The 17,055-nt window shown below is 41.3% G+C and overlaps 1 long non-coding RNA gene across 1 annotated transcript; it reads left to right on the top strand.

Moving 5' to 3' along the window:
• Positions 1 to 416: 416 nt before the first annotated feature.
• LOC141020996 (uncharacterized) lies at positions 417 to 4,093 on the top strand. Its single transcript, XR_012180992.1, has 2 exons — positions 417 to 635; positions 3,595 to 4,093. It is a non-coding gene; the product is annotated as an uncharacterized lncRNA (long non-coding RNA).
• The last annotated feature ends 12,962 nt before the right edge of the window (positions 4,094 to 17,055 follow it).

The following is a 17,055-nucleotide window of genomic DNA, read 5'->3' as shown; positions in this document are numbered from 1 at the left end:
GCAGTATGCGAGACGATTGTATTATCTTTTGCGACAATGTTATTGTCATTAATGTTCTAGGGACATTATTTATAGCCCCCAAGGCATTATTTATTGTTCATAATTTTTACATAAATCATAAATCTAAAATGTTCAAGAAAAATCAAATGACTTGTTTAGCTCGAAAATTGAGAGATGTAGGAAACTAAATTCTTCCATGTCCGAGACATTTCTTTTGAGTTCAGATTTCTCCAACATCTTATTCTTAGGGATGTCTAAACTGATAGAGAGCAATTAACAGCAGAAATGGTCTCAAGAACCTTAGAAGTTGAATGTGAGTGAGCTTTGCATGGAACCAAATTTTCAGTTATAATGGCACAAGATTTAGTTTCCTCCAGTATCTCACTCACGGGCATATCTCATGCACCAGAGCCATCCGCACCGACTGTATAGGACCAGGCCTCCACTGCTCCGGCGCTTCACCAGCCAGGCAGCCACTAGGGGTATGTTCTACTCTCCATCATTCCTTTTCTTCCCCATCCATTCCGCTCACTACATTTTTTTGCTTGTACTGCGAGGAAATTGGACTAAAGATGATGGAAACTAATGAGGAAGTGGGACAGTGGGAGGAAATTGCCCAACCTGGCCAAGCAAAAGTAAGTGCTTCTCCTCTGTGTTTAATAAATAAATAATCGGTGTTTAGATGTTTGACCCAAGGCAGGTGCAAAGAATGCTAGCTTCTTCTGCTTGCGAGAATGATATGTAAGAATATATTCGTTTATTTCTCGAGGGGAGGAGAATATATAAAATTCGTGCATAAAACAATGTTAAACCTGTATAAAATAATGCTCCTGGTTTATAAAAAATGTACAAAGTATATGTAAAAAAGTAGACATAAAAAACATATTTAAAGAAATGTAAATCATGTATTTGAAAAATATTAAGTATGTGCATAAAAAATGTTCATGGTGTATATGAAAAATCTACAACGTGTATGAAAAAGAAAATAGGCATCAAAACATATATTTCAAAAAATTCATGTACTTAGTTTGTTAAACATGTAGTAAAAAATGTACCTGATGTGCTACCACCATAGCCTTATCCAGACGCTGGTGATATAAAATTCGTGCATAAAACATTGTTAAACCTGTATAAATTAATGCTCCTCTTGTATAGAAAATGTACAAAGTGTATGTAAAAAGTAGACATAAAAACAATTTAAAGATATGTTAATCATGTATTTGAAACATATTAATTATGTGCACAAAAAATGTTCATTGTGTATACGAAAAATGTACAATGTGTATGAAAAATAAAATAGGCATCAAAACATAATCTCAAAAAAAGTATTCATGTATTTCATAGCTTGTTAAACATGTAATAAAAAATGTACCTGATGTACTACCTTCATAGCGTTATCCAGATGCTGCAGGGCCAGCAGCTAGACACCGTCATCAAGTAGGTAGTACAGATCCCCCTCGGCTCCCTTCATTCTTAGTCATTGTTTCGATGTGAGTGGAAACATTCTGGCTGGAGATCATTGTGATGTTTGATGCAGAATGATATTTGAGTTGATGTTGCTTTATGTAGTTATGATCATATGGTTGTCATTTCCTACATGTCACGATCTAAAAGGAGAAGAAAATGGATACAATCATTTACATGTTGTGTATATTAACTTAAAGTATCCACGTATCATGGATGGAAATTGGATGCATGAACCTAATAAGTAGTCCTAACACTACAGGAATCAGGCACTTTGCCGTCTGCCATGGCTGACGGCAAAGGCACGCCTGGCGGACGGCAACAGGTCTGGCTGAATAGGCTACGACTAAGGGCTCTTTGCCGTCTGCTGGCGGACGACAAAGATGAAATGGTCTTTGCCGTCCGCCAGCATACGACAAAGGTCCTGGACGGCACACGTGGCAGCTTATGGCCGTTAGGGGGTTAACGGTGTGATTTTCTGTCTGCTGGCAGATGGCAAAGATGCAAAGTTATTTGCCGTCTACGGGCAGACGGCAAAGAAACCATATAGGCCTCCAGGTTGCACAGGTAGCTGCCACGTGGCAGCTTTGCCGTCAGCTGGCTGATGGCAAAGCTCTTTGCCGTCTGCCAGCAGACGGCAAAGTGCCTGTATAGCCCCTGTTTTTTCTTAAATTCATTCAGTTTCACAGAATTTCACACATATATATATACACACACATTTCAAAATAATTTCAACAAGCATACCAACAATAAGTTTCCAGCAACATAAGAAATATACAAGTTTCCAACAACATATCCAACATACAATGATTTCCAACAAGAAGTTTCCAACAACATATCCATATATACATACATATCCAAAAGAAGTTTCCAACAACATATCCATATATACATACATATCCAAAAGAAGTTTCCAACAAGTTTCCATAAACAAAAAGGAAGCACAAGGAGAAGAGTACACTCCATCCATGCAAGCTTCCTCATCTAAAGCAAATCTGCAAATTGGGAACAATGAAAGTTAGAAGAAGAAGAAGAACAACAACAACAACAAGAACAAGAAGAAGACTAGCTAGAAGAAAAGGAAGAAAAGGAAGAAGAAAAAGAAGAATTTATCTTCTCTTTCTTTTTCTCCTCTCCTCTTCTTTATCTTCTTCTTCTTCTAAGTAAGCTAGGTAAAAATGCTACGTGTGTAGGTCATTTTAGAGCTAAGCTAGGTAAATAGGTCATTTTGGAGCTAACCTAGGTAAAATGGATCATATTGGAGCTAACCTAGGTAAACTTGGTCATTTGGGAGCTAACCTAGGTAAAATGGATCATATTGGAGCTAACCTAGGTAAAATTGGTCATTTTGGAGCTAACCTAGATAACTATGCAATTTTTGAGTTAACTAAGCATATTATGCCATTTTTGACATAAGTAAGCTAAGTATAGGTCTTTCTTCAACTAACCCATGTAACTAAGCATATTAGAGCTAATTTAGCATTTTAGAACTAACTTAGGGCTAACTTAGGTAAAATTGATCATTTTGGAGCTAATTAGGCTTATTATGTCATTTTCGAGGAATATACCCTAACTATATGACATATATGAGGTTACCAAGATTGTTATGCCATTTCAAACCTAAGTAAGCTAATTATGCCATTTTTTACATAAGTAAGCTAAGTGTATGTCATTATTGAGAAAACCTAGGTAACTAAGCATATTAGAGACAACTTAGCATATTAGAGCTAACTTTGGTCATTTCGGAGGAAACAAGGCTAAGTATAGATCATTTTGGAGAATTGATATACCTGACATACTTCACTCCTCCTTCTTCTCCTTCTCCTTCATCATCCTGATGCGCTTAGAGTGGCGAGGCAGTGGGATGTACTCTTCTACCACAATTGCCATGGTCATGTCGCCCGACTGTGGGATCGCCGGCGCCACCACCATCGCGAGGTCATGGTGAGGCACCATCACCATCGCGAGGCCTGATACGTCTCCAACGTATCTATAATTTTTTATTGTTCCATACTATTATATTATCTGTTTTGGATGTTTATGGGCTTTAATATACCTTGTATATTATTTTTGGGACTAGCCTATTAACCAAAGGCCCATTGCAATTTGCTATTTTTTTGCCTATTTCAGTGTTTCGCAGAAAAGGAATATCAAACGGAATCCAACAGAATGAAACCTTCTCGAGGATCTTTTTTGGAACAAACGCAATCCAGGAGACTTGGAGTGGAGGTCAAGGAAGCCACGAGGCGGCCACGAGGTAGGATGGCGCGCCCAAGGGGGTAGGCGCGCCCCCCACCCTCGTGGGCCCCTCGTAGCTCCACCGACCTACTTTTTTGCCTATATATACTCTTATACCCTGAAAACATCGGGGGGAGCCACGAAACCACTTTTCCACCGCCGCAACCTTTTGTACCCGTGAGATCCCATCTTGGGGCCTTTTCCAGCGATCTGCCGGAGGGGGATTCGATCATGGAGGGCTTCTACATCAACACCATAGCCTCTCCGATGATGTGTGAGTAGTTTACCAAAGACCTTCGGGTCCATCGTTATTCGTTAGATGGCTTCTTTTCTCTCTTTGGATCTCAATACAAAGTTCTCCTCGATCTTCTTGGAGATCTATTCGATTTAATACTTTTTGCGGTGTGTTTGCCTAGATCCGATGAATTGTGGGTTTATGAACTTGATTATATATGAATATTATTTGATTCTTCTCTGAATTCTTATATGCATGATTTGATATCTTTGCAAATCTCTTCGAATTATCAGTTTAGTTTGGCCTACCAGATTGATCTTTCTTGCAATGGGAGAAGTGCTTAGCTTTAGGTTCAATCTTGTGGTGTCCGTTCCCAGTGACAGCAGGAGCAACAAGGCACGTATTGTATTGTTGCCATCGAGGATAAAAAGATGGGGTTTATATCATATCTCTTGAGTTTATCACTCTACATCATGTCATCTTGCCTAATGCGTTAATTTATTCATATGAACTTAATACTCTAGATTCATGCTGATAGCGGTATATGTGTGGAGTAATAGTAGTAGATGCAGAATCGTTTCGTTCTACTTGACACGGACGTGATGCCTATATTCATGATGATTGCCTTAGATATCATCATGACTATGCGATTTTCTATCAATTGCTCGGCAGTAATTTGTTCACCCACCGTAATATATGCTATCTTGAGAGAAGCCACTAGTGAAACCTATGGCCCCGGGGTCTACTTAACATCATATAAGTTTCCAATCTACAATTCTAGTTTACTATTTATCTTGCAATCTTTACTTTCCAATCTATACAACAAAAATACCAAAAATATTTATCTTATTATCTTTTATCAGATCTCACTTTTGCAAGTGGCCGTGAAGGGATTGACAACCCCTTTATCGCGTTGGTTGCAAGGTTCTTGATTGTTGTGCAGGTACTAGGCGAGTTGCGTGTAGTCTCCTACTGTATTGATACCTTGGTTCTAAAAAACTGAGGGAAATACTAACGCTACTTTGCTGCATCACCCTTTACTCTTCAAGGGAAGACCAACACATGCTCAAGAGGTAGCAAGAAGGATTTCTGGCGCCGTTGCCGGGGAGATCTACGCACAAGTCAAGACATACCAAGTACCCATCACAAACTCTTATCCCTCGCATTACATTATTTGCCATTTGCCTCTCGTTTTCCTCTCCCCCACTTCAACTTTGCCGTTTTATTTGCCCTTTTTCGTTCGTCTCTTTTCGCTCACTTCTTGTTTGCTTGTGTGTCGGATTGATTGTTTGTCACTATGGCTCAAGATAAACTAAATTGTGTGACTTTTCCAATACCAACAATAATGATTTTATTAGCACTCCGATTGCTCCTATTACCGATGCTGAATCTTGTGAAATTAATGCTGCTCTGTTGAATCTTGTCAAGAAAGATCAATTTTCTGGCCTTCCTAGTGAAGATGCCGCTACCCATCTAAACAACTTCGTTGATTTGTGTGATATGCAAAGGAAGAAAGATGTGGATAATGATATTGTTAAATTGAAGTTATCTCCGTTTTCGCTTAGAGATCGTGCTAAAACTTGGTTCTCTTCTTTACCTAAAAATAGTATTGATTCTCGGAATAAGTGAAAAGATGCTTTTATCTCTAAGTATTTTCCTCCCGCTAAGATCATCTCTCTTAGAAATGATATTATGAATTTTAAGCAACTTGATCGTGAGGATGTTGCACAAGCTTGGGAGAGGATGAAATTAATGATACGTAATTGCCCGACACATGGTTTGAATTTATGGATGATTATACAAAAAAATTATGCCGGATTAAATTTTACTTCTAGAAATCTTTTAGATTCAGCCGCGGGAGGCACTTTTATGGAAATCACTTTAAGAGAAGCTACTAAACTCCTAGATAATATTATGGTTAATTATTCTCAATGGCACACCGAAAGATCTACTAGTAAAAAGGTTCATGCGATAGAAGAGATTAATGTTTTGAGTTGGAAGATGGATGAACTTATGAAATTGTTTGCTAATGAGAGTGTTTCTTCTGATACTAATGATATGCCTTTGTCCACTTTGATTGAGCATAATAATGAATCTATGGATGTGAATTTTGTTGGTAGGAACAATTTTGGTAACAACGCGTATAGAGGAAACTTTAATTCTAGGCCGTTCCCTAGTAATTCCTCTAATAATTATGGTAATTCCTACAACAACTCTTATGGAAATTTTAATAACATGCCCTCTAATTTTGAGAGTAGTGTTAAATAATTTATGATTTCGCAAAAGAATTTCAATGCTTTGCTTGAAGAAAAATTGCCTAAGATTGATGAGTTGGCTAGGAACGTGGATAGAATTTCTCTTGATGTTGATTCTTTGAAACTTAGATCTATTCCACCTAAGCATGATATCAATGAGTCTCTCAAAGCTATGAGAATTTCCATTGATGAGTGCACAGAAAGAACCGCTATGATGCGTGCTAAAAAAGATTGCTTTGTGAAAGCGTGTTCTTCTAGTTTTCATGACAATAATAATGAAGATCTAAAAGTGATTGATGTGTCCCCTATTAAATCTTTGTTTTCCAATATGAATCTTGATAAAGATGGGACTGGAGAAGAGTCAACATTAGTTAAAAGGCGTCCCAATGATTCAGAGTTTTTAGATCTTGATGCAAAAATTGGTAAAAGTGGGATTGAAGAGGTCAAAACTTTACATAGCAATGAACCCACTATTTTGGATTTCAAGGAGTTTAATTATGATAATTGTTCTTTAATAGATTGTATTTCCTTGTTGCAATCTGTGTTAAATTCTCCTCATGCTTATAGTCAAAATAAAGCTTTTACCAAACATATCGTAGATGCTTTATTGCAATCCTATGAAGACAAGCTTGAATTAGAAGTTTCTATCCCTAGAAAACTTTATGATGAGTGGGAACCTACTATTAAAATTAAGATTAAAAATCATGAATGTTATGCTTTATGTGATTTGGGTGCTAGTGTTTCCACGATTCCAAAAACTTTGCGTGATGTGCTAGGTTTTCGTGAATTTGATGATTGTTCTTTAAATTTGCATCTTGTGGATTCCACCATTAAGAAACCTATGGGAAGGATTAATGACATTCTTATTGTTGCAAATAGGAATTATGTGCCCGTAGATTTCATTGTTCTTGATATAGATTGCAATCCTACATGTCCTATTATTCTTGGTAGACCTTTCCTTAGAATGATTGGTGCAATTATTGATATGAAAGAAGAAAATATTATATTCCAATTCCCATTAAGGAAAGGCATGGAACACTTTCCTAGGAAGAAAATTAAACTACCTTATGAATCTATCATAAGAGCCACTTATGGATTGCATACCAAAGATGACAATACCTAGATCTATTCTTGTTTTTATGCCTAGCTAGGGGCGTTAAACGATAGCGCTTGTTGGGAGGCAACCCAATTTTATTTTTGTTCCTTGCTTTTTGTTTCTGTTTAGTAATAAATAATTCATATAGCCTCTGTTTAGATGTGGTTTTATGTTTTAATTAGTGTTTGTGCAAAGTAGAACCAATAGGATCTTCTTGGGTGATAGTTTGTTTGATCTTGCTGAAAAAGACAGAAACTTTACGCTCACTAAAATAATTGTTAAAATTCACCAGAACGTGATAAAATACCAATTATTTTTGAAGTTGATCAATATACAAATTATACAGGTTGTCCTAGTTTTTCAGAAGTTTTGGAGTTCCACAAGTATTCGAACAAATAAGATTTCTACACACTATTATGTTTTTGACAGATTCTGTTTTTCGTGTGTTGTTTGCTTATTTTGATGAATCTATGGCTGGTATCGAGGGGTATGAACCATAGAGAAGTTGGAATACAGTAGGTTTAACACAAATATAAATAAAGAATGAGTTCATTACAGTACCTTAAAGTGGTGGTTTGTTTTCTTATACTAACAGAGCTCATGAGATTTTATGTTGAGTTTTGTGTTGTGAAGTTTTCAAGTTTTGGGGTACAGATTTGATGGATTATGGAATAAGAAGTGGCAAGAGCCTAATATTGGGGATGCCCAAGGCAACTCAAGGTAAAATTCAAGGACAACCAAAATCCTAAGCTTGGGGATGCCCCGGAAGGCATCCCCTCTTTCGTCTTCGTCTATCGGTAACTTTACTTGAGGCTATATTTTTATTCACCACATGATATGTGTTTTGCTTGGAGCGCCTTCTATGATTTGAGTCTTTGGTTTTTAGTTTACCACAATCATCCTTTCTATACACACCTTTTGGGAGAGACACACATGAATTGGAATTTATTAGAATACTCTATGTGCTTCACTTATATCGTTTGAGCTAGATAATTTTGCTCTAGTGCTTCACTTATATCTTTTAGAGCACAGTGGTGGTTTTATTTTATAGAAATTATTGATCTCTCATGCTTCACTTATATTATTTTGAGAGTCTTTTAGAACAGCATGGTAATTTGCTTTGGCTATAAAATTAGTCCTAATATGATAGGCATCCAAGATGGGCATAATAAAAACTTCCATATAGAGTGCATAGAATACTATGATACTTGATAGTTGTTTTCAGATATAAAGGTGGTAATGTTAGAGTCATGCTAGTTGGGTAATTGTGGAATTGAGAAATACTTGTGTTGAGGATTGCAAGTCCTGTAGCATGCACGTATGGTAAACGTTGTGTGACAAATTTGAAGCATGGGGTGTTCTTTGATTGCTTTCCTTATGAGTGGCGGTCGGGGACGAGCGATGGTCTTTTCCTACCAATATATCCCTCTAGGGGCATGCGTAGTAGTACTTTGCTTCGAGGGCTAATAAACTTTTGCAACTAGATGATACCCCATGCGTTGCTGCGGGAAATTTTAGCACGCAAAGGTAGAAGTTAAATTCAGCAAAACTATATGGTTCAAATATTCAATAGGAGTAGCCCAAAATATAGTAGAAATGGAGTTTTTTTGCGAGGAAGAAAGCAAGTTTAGTATAAGCAAATTAAAATAAACAAATTGAGGAGAAATCCTGACAAAAGACATTCAAACATGGCCTGGTTAGAGGGGGCTGGAATTTCAGATAATATTCTTCGGCCTTATTCTTATGTATACCAATTAGGTTTGTAGCTAATCTCGTCTGACAGCATGCATCTCTCACAGCAGAGTCCAATGGCTACGAACCTAGGGTAGTTAACAAAGAACTAATCATGATTGCCTACATACATACGTGCGCATGCTAGTGACAGAAGTGGCATGCACACACGCGCATCACTCCGGCTGGTGAGGCTGTCGGAGGACATCGTAATGAAGATCCTGGTGCGCGTGCCCGGCTTCGCCAACCTCTTGTCGTGGTCGTGCGCCGCCGCACGCAAGCGCGCCGCCGCCCTTGTCACCGAGCCATCTTTCTTGTGCCGCCACTGGCCAGAGGGTGCCTGCCACTACTCTCCCTCGTCGTCTTCCTCTTTCTGGAGCGGCACCATGGCAGGGAAGGTTGGACGGTCTCGATCTTCGTCCATGCAACGTCGGAAGGCTCAGGTTCCGGACATCCCTTGCTCGTCTCCTTCGTCCCAGGCGCCAACGGCCGCTTCGGCTCCTCGTGCGGTTCGGCGGCGGTGCGGAGGCGGAGCTGTGCGTCGACCGCCTCGCCGTTTGCAGCCTGCTCTCCCGTGGATGCCACGTACTATGGGAGAATAGAGGCATACCCGTGCCGCCGTGCGCGTGCCTGTGCCCAACGCCGACCAGATCTCAGATGAAGACAACAGGGAGCGCCGAACACAAAAAGGAAAGTGTGTGAAGGTCAGCGGTTCACCAGATAAACCATGCAACCGCAGCCGAGAAGAACAGAGGCGACCACGAGCTTGACATCGGTCTACAACGGCGGTGATGTTGGCAGAGAATGGAGCTATGCATGTGAGCAAGCACTGGTCATCAAGTAGGTGCGAAGGTCCCCAGGAGCTTCCGAAGATGATGGGAGCAAAGAGCCCGACACTCAAGGTGACAAAAGGCGCTTGTCGACTCGATCAGGTGGATCCACTATTATATCAAGGAGATGATTGGAAGAAGAGAAGTCACACTTGCGATGGAAGGGGGAAAGACTTCACTAAACACACGTAATGCTAGCTAGGCAATAAAATCATTGCAATGATAGTGGTCCTAGTGGCCGGCCAAGCGTCGATGCATGGGAAATGATCGTTCCTATTCCGACGTGAGAGAAACGCTCAGTTTCACACCTAAGAGAGGTCCCGAACGGAATGCATGCGGTGGATGGATAATTGCTGATGTGGCACATTGCTGAGGTGGATAGGCTGCATGTTTAGATAAATAGGTTAGTGGGGATGAATCTCTTAGGTATATAGGATAAGTATATGAGTTCTTTATGACTAATGTGAGTCCATGGATTATACGCACTCTTACCTTTTCGCAATTTGCTAGCCTCTACGGTACCGTGCATTGCCCTTTCTCACCTCGAGAGTTGGTGCAAACTTCGTCGGTGCATCCAAACCCCGTGATACGATACGCTCTATCACACATAAGCCTCCTTATATCTTCCTCAAAACAGCCACCATACCTACCTATTATGGCATTTCCATAGCAATTCCGAGATATATTGCCATGCAACTTTCCACCGTTCCGTTTATTATGACACGCTCCATCATGGTCATATTGCTTTGCATGATCATGTAGTTGACATCATATTTGTGGCAAAACCGCCTTCATAATTCTTTCATACATGTCTCTCTTGATTCATTGCATATCCCGGTACACCGCTGGAGGCATTCACATAGAGTCATATTTTGTTCTAAGTATCGAGTTGTAATTCCTGAGTTATGAGTAAACATAAGTGTGATGATCATCATTATTAGAGCATTGTCCCATGTGAGGAAAGGATGATGGAGACTATGATTCCCCCAGAAGTCGGGATGAGACTCCGGATGAAAAAAAGAGAGGCCAAAGAAGCCCAAATAAAAAAGAGGCCAAAGAAGCCCAAACAAAAAAATGAGAGAAAAAGAGAGAAGGGACAATGTTACTATCCTTTTTCAACACTTGTGCTTCAAAATAGCACCATGATCTTCATGATAGAGAGTTTCTTATTTTGTCACTTTCATATACTAGTGGGAATTTTTCATTATAGAACTTGGCTTGTATATTCCAATTATGGGCTTCCTCAAAATGCCCTAGGTCTTTGTGAGCAAGCAAGTTGGATGCACATCCACTTAGTTTCTTTTGATGAGCTTTCATATATTTATAGCTCTAGTGCATCCGTTGCATGGAAATCCCTACTCCTCGCATTGACATCAATTGATGGGCATCTCCATAGCCCGTTGATTAGCCGCGTCAATGTGAGACTTTCTCCTTTTTTGTCTTCGCACATAACCCCCATCATCATATGCTATTCCACCTATAGTGCTATATCCATGGCTTGCGCTCATGTATTGCGTAAGGGTTGAAAAGGCTGAAGCGCGTTAAAAAGTATGAACCAATTGCTCGGCTTGTCATCGGGGTTGTGCATGATGGGAGCATTTTGTGTGACAAAAATGAAGCATGGCCAAACTATATGATTTTGTAGGGATAAGCTTTCCGTGGCTATGTTATTTTGATAAGACATAATTGCTTGGTTAGCATGCTTGAAGTATTACTATTTTTATGTCAATATTAAAACTTTGTCTAGAATCTTTTGGATCTAAACATTCATGCCACAATAAAGAGAATTACATTGAAAAATTATGTTAGGTAGCATTCCACATCAAAAAATTTGTTTTATCATTTACCTACTCGAGGACGAGTAGGAATTAAGCTTGGGGATGCTTGATACGTCTCCAACGTATCTAGAATTTTTTATCGTTCCATGCTATTATATTATCTGTTTTGGATGTTTAATGGGCTTTAATATACTTTTTGATATTATTTTTGGGACTAACCTATTAACTGAAGGCCCAGTGTAATTTGCTGTTTTTTTTGCCTATTTCAGTGTTTCGCCGAAAAGGAATATCAAACGGAATGAAACCTTCGTGAGGATCTTTTTTTGAACGAACGCAATCCAGGAGACTTGGAGTGGAGGTCAAGGAAGCCACGAGGCGGTCACGAGGTAGGAGGGCGCGCCCAGGGGGGTAGGCACGCCCCCACCCTCGTGGGCCCCTCGTAGCTCCACCGACCTACTTCTTTCACCTATATATACTCTTATACCCTGAAAACATCAGGGGGAGCCACGAAACCACTTTTCCACCGCCGCAACCTTCTATACCCGTGAGATCCCATCTTGGGTCCTTTTCCGGCAATCTGCCGGAGGGGGATTCGATCAAGGAGGGCTTCTACATCAACACCATAGCCTCTCCGATGATGTGTGAGTAGTTTACCATAGACCTTCGGGTCCATAGTTATTAGCTAGATGGCTTCTTCTCTCTCTTTGGATCTCAATACAAAGTTCTCCTCGATCTTCTTGGAGATCTATTCGATGTAATACTTTTTGCGGTGTGTTTGCCGAGATCCGATGAATTGTGGGTTTATGAACTTGATTATCTATGAATATTATTTGATTCTTCTCTGAATTCTTATATGCATGATTTGATATCTTTGCAAGTCTCTTCGAATTATCAGTTTAGTTTGGCCTACCAGATTGATCTTTCTTGCAATGGGAGAAGTGCTTAGCTTTGGGTTCAATCTTACGGTGTCCTTTCCCAGTGACAGCAGGGGCAGCAAGGCACGTATTGTATTGTTGCCATCGAGGATAAAAAGATGGGGTTTATATCATATTGCTTGAGTTTATCCCTCTAAATCATGTCATCTTGCCTAATGCGTTACCCCGTTCTTATGAACTTAATACTCTAGATGCATGCTGGATAGCGGTCGATGTGTGGAGTGATAGTAGTAGATGCAAAATCGTTTCGGTCTACTTGACACGGACGTGATGCCTATATTCATAATCATTGCCTTAGATATCATCATAACTATGCGCTTTTCTAGCAATTGCTCGGCAGTAATTTGTTCACCCATCGTAATATATGCTATGTTGAGAGAAGCCACTAGTGAAACCTATGGCCCCCGGGTCTACTTTACATCATATAAGTTTCCAATCTACAATTCTAGTTTACTATTTATCTTGCAATCTTTACTTTCCAATCTATACAACAAAAATACCAAAAATATTTATCTTATTATCTTTTATCAGATCTCGCTTTTGCAAGTGGTCGTGAAGGGATTGACAACCCCTTTATCGTGTTGGTTGCAAGGTTCTTGATTGTTTGTGCAGGTACTAGGCGATTTGCGTGCAGTCTCCTACTGGATTGATACCTTGGTTCTCAAAAACTGAGGGAAATACTTGCGCTACTTTGCTGCATCACCCTTTCCTCTTCAAGGGAAACCAACGCATCCTCAAGAGGTAGCAAGGTCATCTTCAGGCAGCACCATCGCTAGGTCATCGTTAGCCACCACCATCTCTTGCCCATCGTCAGCCACCACCATCGCTTGGCCATCGTCAGCCATCACCATCGCGAGGTCATCGTCAGACAGAATAGGCTGCACCTCCTCATCCCCACTCTGCTCCTCTTCTTCCCCACTCCATTCCGGATCATCCTCGCTGCTGCTTTCGCTGTATCCAGAATTGTTGCTGCTTTTGTTGTAGCCAGAGTCGTTGCTGCTGCTCCAATTGCCTGACCAAATGCAACAAAGTTTTTTTAACAATCAGTGTGTGACAAAGCCAAATGGAGAGGAAGAATAGGCAGAGCATACTGGCATCGTCGTCATCCTGGTAGCGCATGCGGCACATAGTCGTGTTCAACACCTTCATGGTGAGCATGGCGTCACCGTCGTACCTGAAGACAAGGAAGTACCCGTGCCGCAGGTTGTAGGCACAGACGAACTACTCCCAGCCACGACACATGTACATGTGGTCGTTCCTGATCACCACCTCCACGTCCCAAATCCTGTGAAGCCCGCTGCCGGCCTGTCGCAGCTTCACATTCTTTGGCCGATGGCCGTCCAGCATCTCCATAAAAGTGTCAGGCAGCCTCTGCAACGTGGTTCAATGAGTGATGTAGCAAACATCAGAGTTATGATAAAGAGATGGGTGAAGGGGAGATCTCTCCTTTTATATACCTGCCTCCTGGAGGAATTCTCAAGTATGATCGTGAAGAACTCGAAACCTTCCAAGTCGTACTCCGGTGTGGCAGAGCGCAGCCTGCGGTGGCGGCCTCCCCCCATCTCTGATAAGCAGCAGAAGAGACCAATTACTGCCCTTACAACATTATCATATAACATTACAATAGTAGAAGTTTTGAGTAGAAGATAATCAACTACAATTAATTAATTTGGTAGGTTAGTTGGCAATAGTTGGAACAGAGCCATGTTTTTAGACATGAAAGAAAACTGAGAAAAAAAGCAATGCACTTGTGCTCAACAACATCAACAACACTTAATTAATTTCGTAGGTTAGTTGGCAATGGAAATTGGCACCCTTAAAAACTAGGAATTTATTTAGACATGAAAGAAAACTGAAAATGTTAGAAAACAGAGCATAGTAATCTAAAAAACAGAGCATATTTTAGGTGGCTCTAGGTTGACATACTAGAGCTGAGTACAAGATTTATTAGTAGCATGTTATTTAATATATTCTTGATCATCAGATGAAAGAGTATATATATCCTCACCATGCCTATATGGTTCAATTTGTAACCAGCCATAAACCCCCGCGGAACTACTCTCATTGCACTACACGGAAATGTACTAGGTGACATAGCAAAAATTTCAAGAACAAAGCAGATTTGACGTTGTGGTCCATGGCAGTTTTCTACACGAACTGTTCTAAATCAAGTGTGTTATCCTCATTTTTATTCAAAGTGTGGCAGTGTTTACCTACAACATGGCAATTTCACACAATCTCCTGTCGGCTACATGAAACTGAAAAACAAAAAAAAAACTGAAAAATAAGCAGTGCACTTAAGAAAAATACACTTCTTCTTCCTCCACTTCTTCTTCTTCCTCTTCTTCTTCTTCTCTTCTTATTTTTTCATATTTCTTCTTAACGTAAACTAAACCTAAAGTAAACTAAATGTAAACCAAAACTTAAAAAACACAAGCTTATAAAATTCATCAAAACCACAGCCAAGGAAACTAACATGGTGGTCAGCCAGTTAGCTAACAAAACCAGCGCAATCGACATTGGCACCATCGGTCATGCGTATGCGGCATCAACAACAGCCTCTTGCTATACTTCTTGGGCTACTGATTCTACCAATCATGTCAATTTTTCAAACGAATTTCTAACAGATGAGCTCGAACAGGATGACGATGGAGTGATGATGACTGACAACACTTGACGGAACCACACGTCGAACCACTGAACTGAATCGAACCTAGAGAGAGGGTAAACAAGCAGGTGAGAGCAGAGGAAAGAAAGAAACCTTGCTCGTTCTTGCCAAGGACCTTGCCGGACTTGGATCCCATCTTCTGCAGCAGCCTGAAGCCGGCGTTGGAGGGGCGCCGGGGTGGCCGGGTGGAGGAGGGAGCCCTTCTCCTCCTCGTCGATCTGTGCCTACGTAGCTTTGATCGGCAAAGAGACCAGTCAGAGAGAGAGAGAGAGAAGAGAGGGAAGAGGGAGGGGTGGCGAACCTCGGTGTTGGGGACGGCCGGGGAAGGGGTCGGAGGCAGAGGGGGTTGGGCGTCCTTCTCGGTGGAGGGGTCGGGCCGGGGTGTCGACGGTGACGGCGTCGGGGTCGGGTGCGGCGTCGACGGCGGCGTGGGCGGGTGCGGCTCTGACGGGGGTGGCGCGGGGCGGAGGAGGGGGTTGCCGGGTGGCACGGGGGCGGGGTGGCGTGGGGCGGCGGTGGCTCGGGCACGGGGCGTAGAGAGAGAGAGAGAGAGAGAGAGAGAGAGAGCTAACGACAAACAAAGAGCTGACGACAAAGATCATGTTTGTTGTTCTGGCTGACGGCAAAGATCCTGATTCCAGTAGTGTAATAAGGGATTTCTCAGTGTGCTAACCATCTTCATTCATACATATCTGAAGTAGATGAAAATCATGAAACTGATAAGGTTCCATGTGAATCTGAGTCCCCTGATGAACTTGCATTTGTTTTTCCAATAGGGTAAGAGTTCAACTTGAGGGCGCATACAAGCACGCCAGATTTCATATTCAACAGTATACTTGGCTTCAAACACAAGTTCCATATACAGATCACACTGTCAAAATTTACAATATTTAAATCATTATAAATTCAATAGTACTTTCAATTCACGTCGTTCTTTGTCTGTCGAGAAATGGTTAATTAGTTGATTTATTATGATCAACAACAACCATGATCATATCACTTCCTTTTAAAGGGGGCCTGCATCGAGGTTGATGGAGACGATTGAGCTGCTCACCGATTATTGGTAACAATGTAGACCAGCTCCATCAAATTGGCTTGGTTGGAGCAGAACCATAGGGTTCAGGTTGCAGCTCACTGTGCCCTTAAGATCACAGGGTCAAAAATTCCACATGAACTCTTTAGTTCATATCGCCTTTACTACCAGCTGTTGGGGAACTTAGCATGCAATTTCAAAATTTTCCTATGATCACGCAAGATCCATCTAGGAGATGCATAGCAACGAGAGGGGGAGAGTGTGTTCATGTACCCTCGTAGACTGAAACCGGAAGCGTTAGGTTAACGCGGTTGATGTAGTCAAACATCTTCATGATCCAACCGATCAAGTACCGAACGTACGACACCTCCGAGTTTAGCTCGATGACGTCCCTCAAACTCTTTATCCAGCAAAGTGTCGAGAGAGAGTTTCGTTAGCATGACGGCGTGGTGACGGTGATGGTGATGTGATCCGCACAGAGCCTCGCCTAAGCACTACGATGCTCTGACCAGATGAGTAAACAGTGGAGGGGGGCACCGCACACGGCTAAGAGAATAACTGGTGTGCTTTGGGGTGCCCCCTGCCCCTGTATATAAAGGAGGAGAGGGAGGTGGTCGGCCATGGGGCGCGCCATAAGGGGGGAAACCGACTAGGACTCCCAATCCTAGTCGGCCCCACATTTTCTTTTTTTCTTTCGGAGGAAAACGGAAGGAGATGGAGAGAGAGAGGGAAAGAGGATAGGGGGTCGCGCCCCCTCCCTCTTGTCCAATTCAGACTCCCTTGGGGGAGCGC

Source organism: Aegilops tauschii, chromosome 3 (assembly GCF_002575655.3).
Source record: "Aegilops tauschii subsp. strangulata cultivar AL8/78 chromosome 3, Aet v6.0, whole genome shotgun sequence".
Taxonomy (NCBI): domain Eukaryota; kingdom Viridiplantae; phylum Streptophyta; class Magnoliopsida; order Poales; family Poaceae; genus Aegilops; species Aegilops tauschii.
This window is presented reverse-complemented; position numbering and strand designations above follow the sequence as displayed.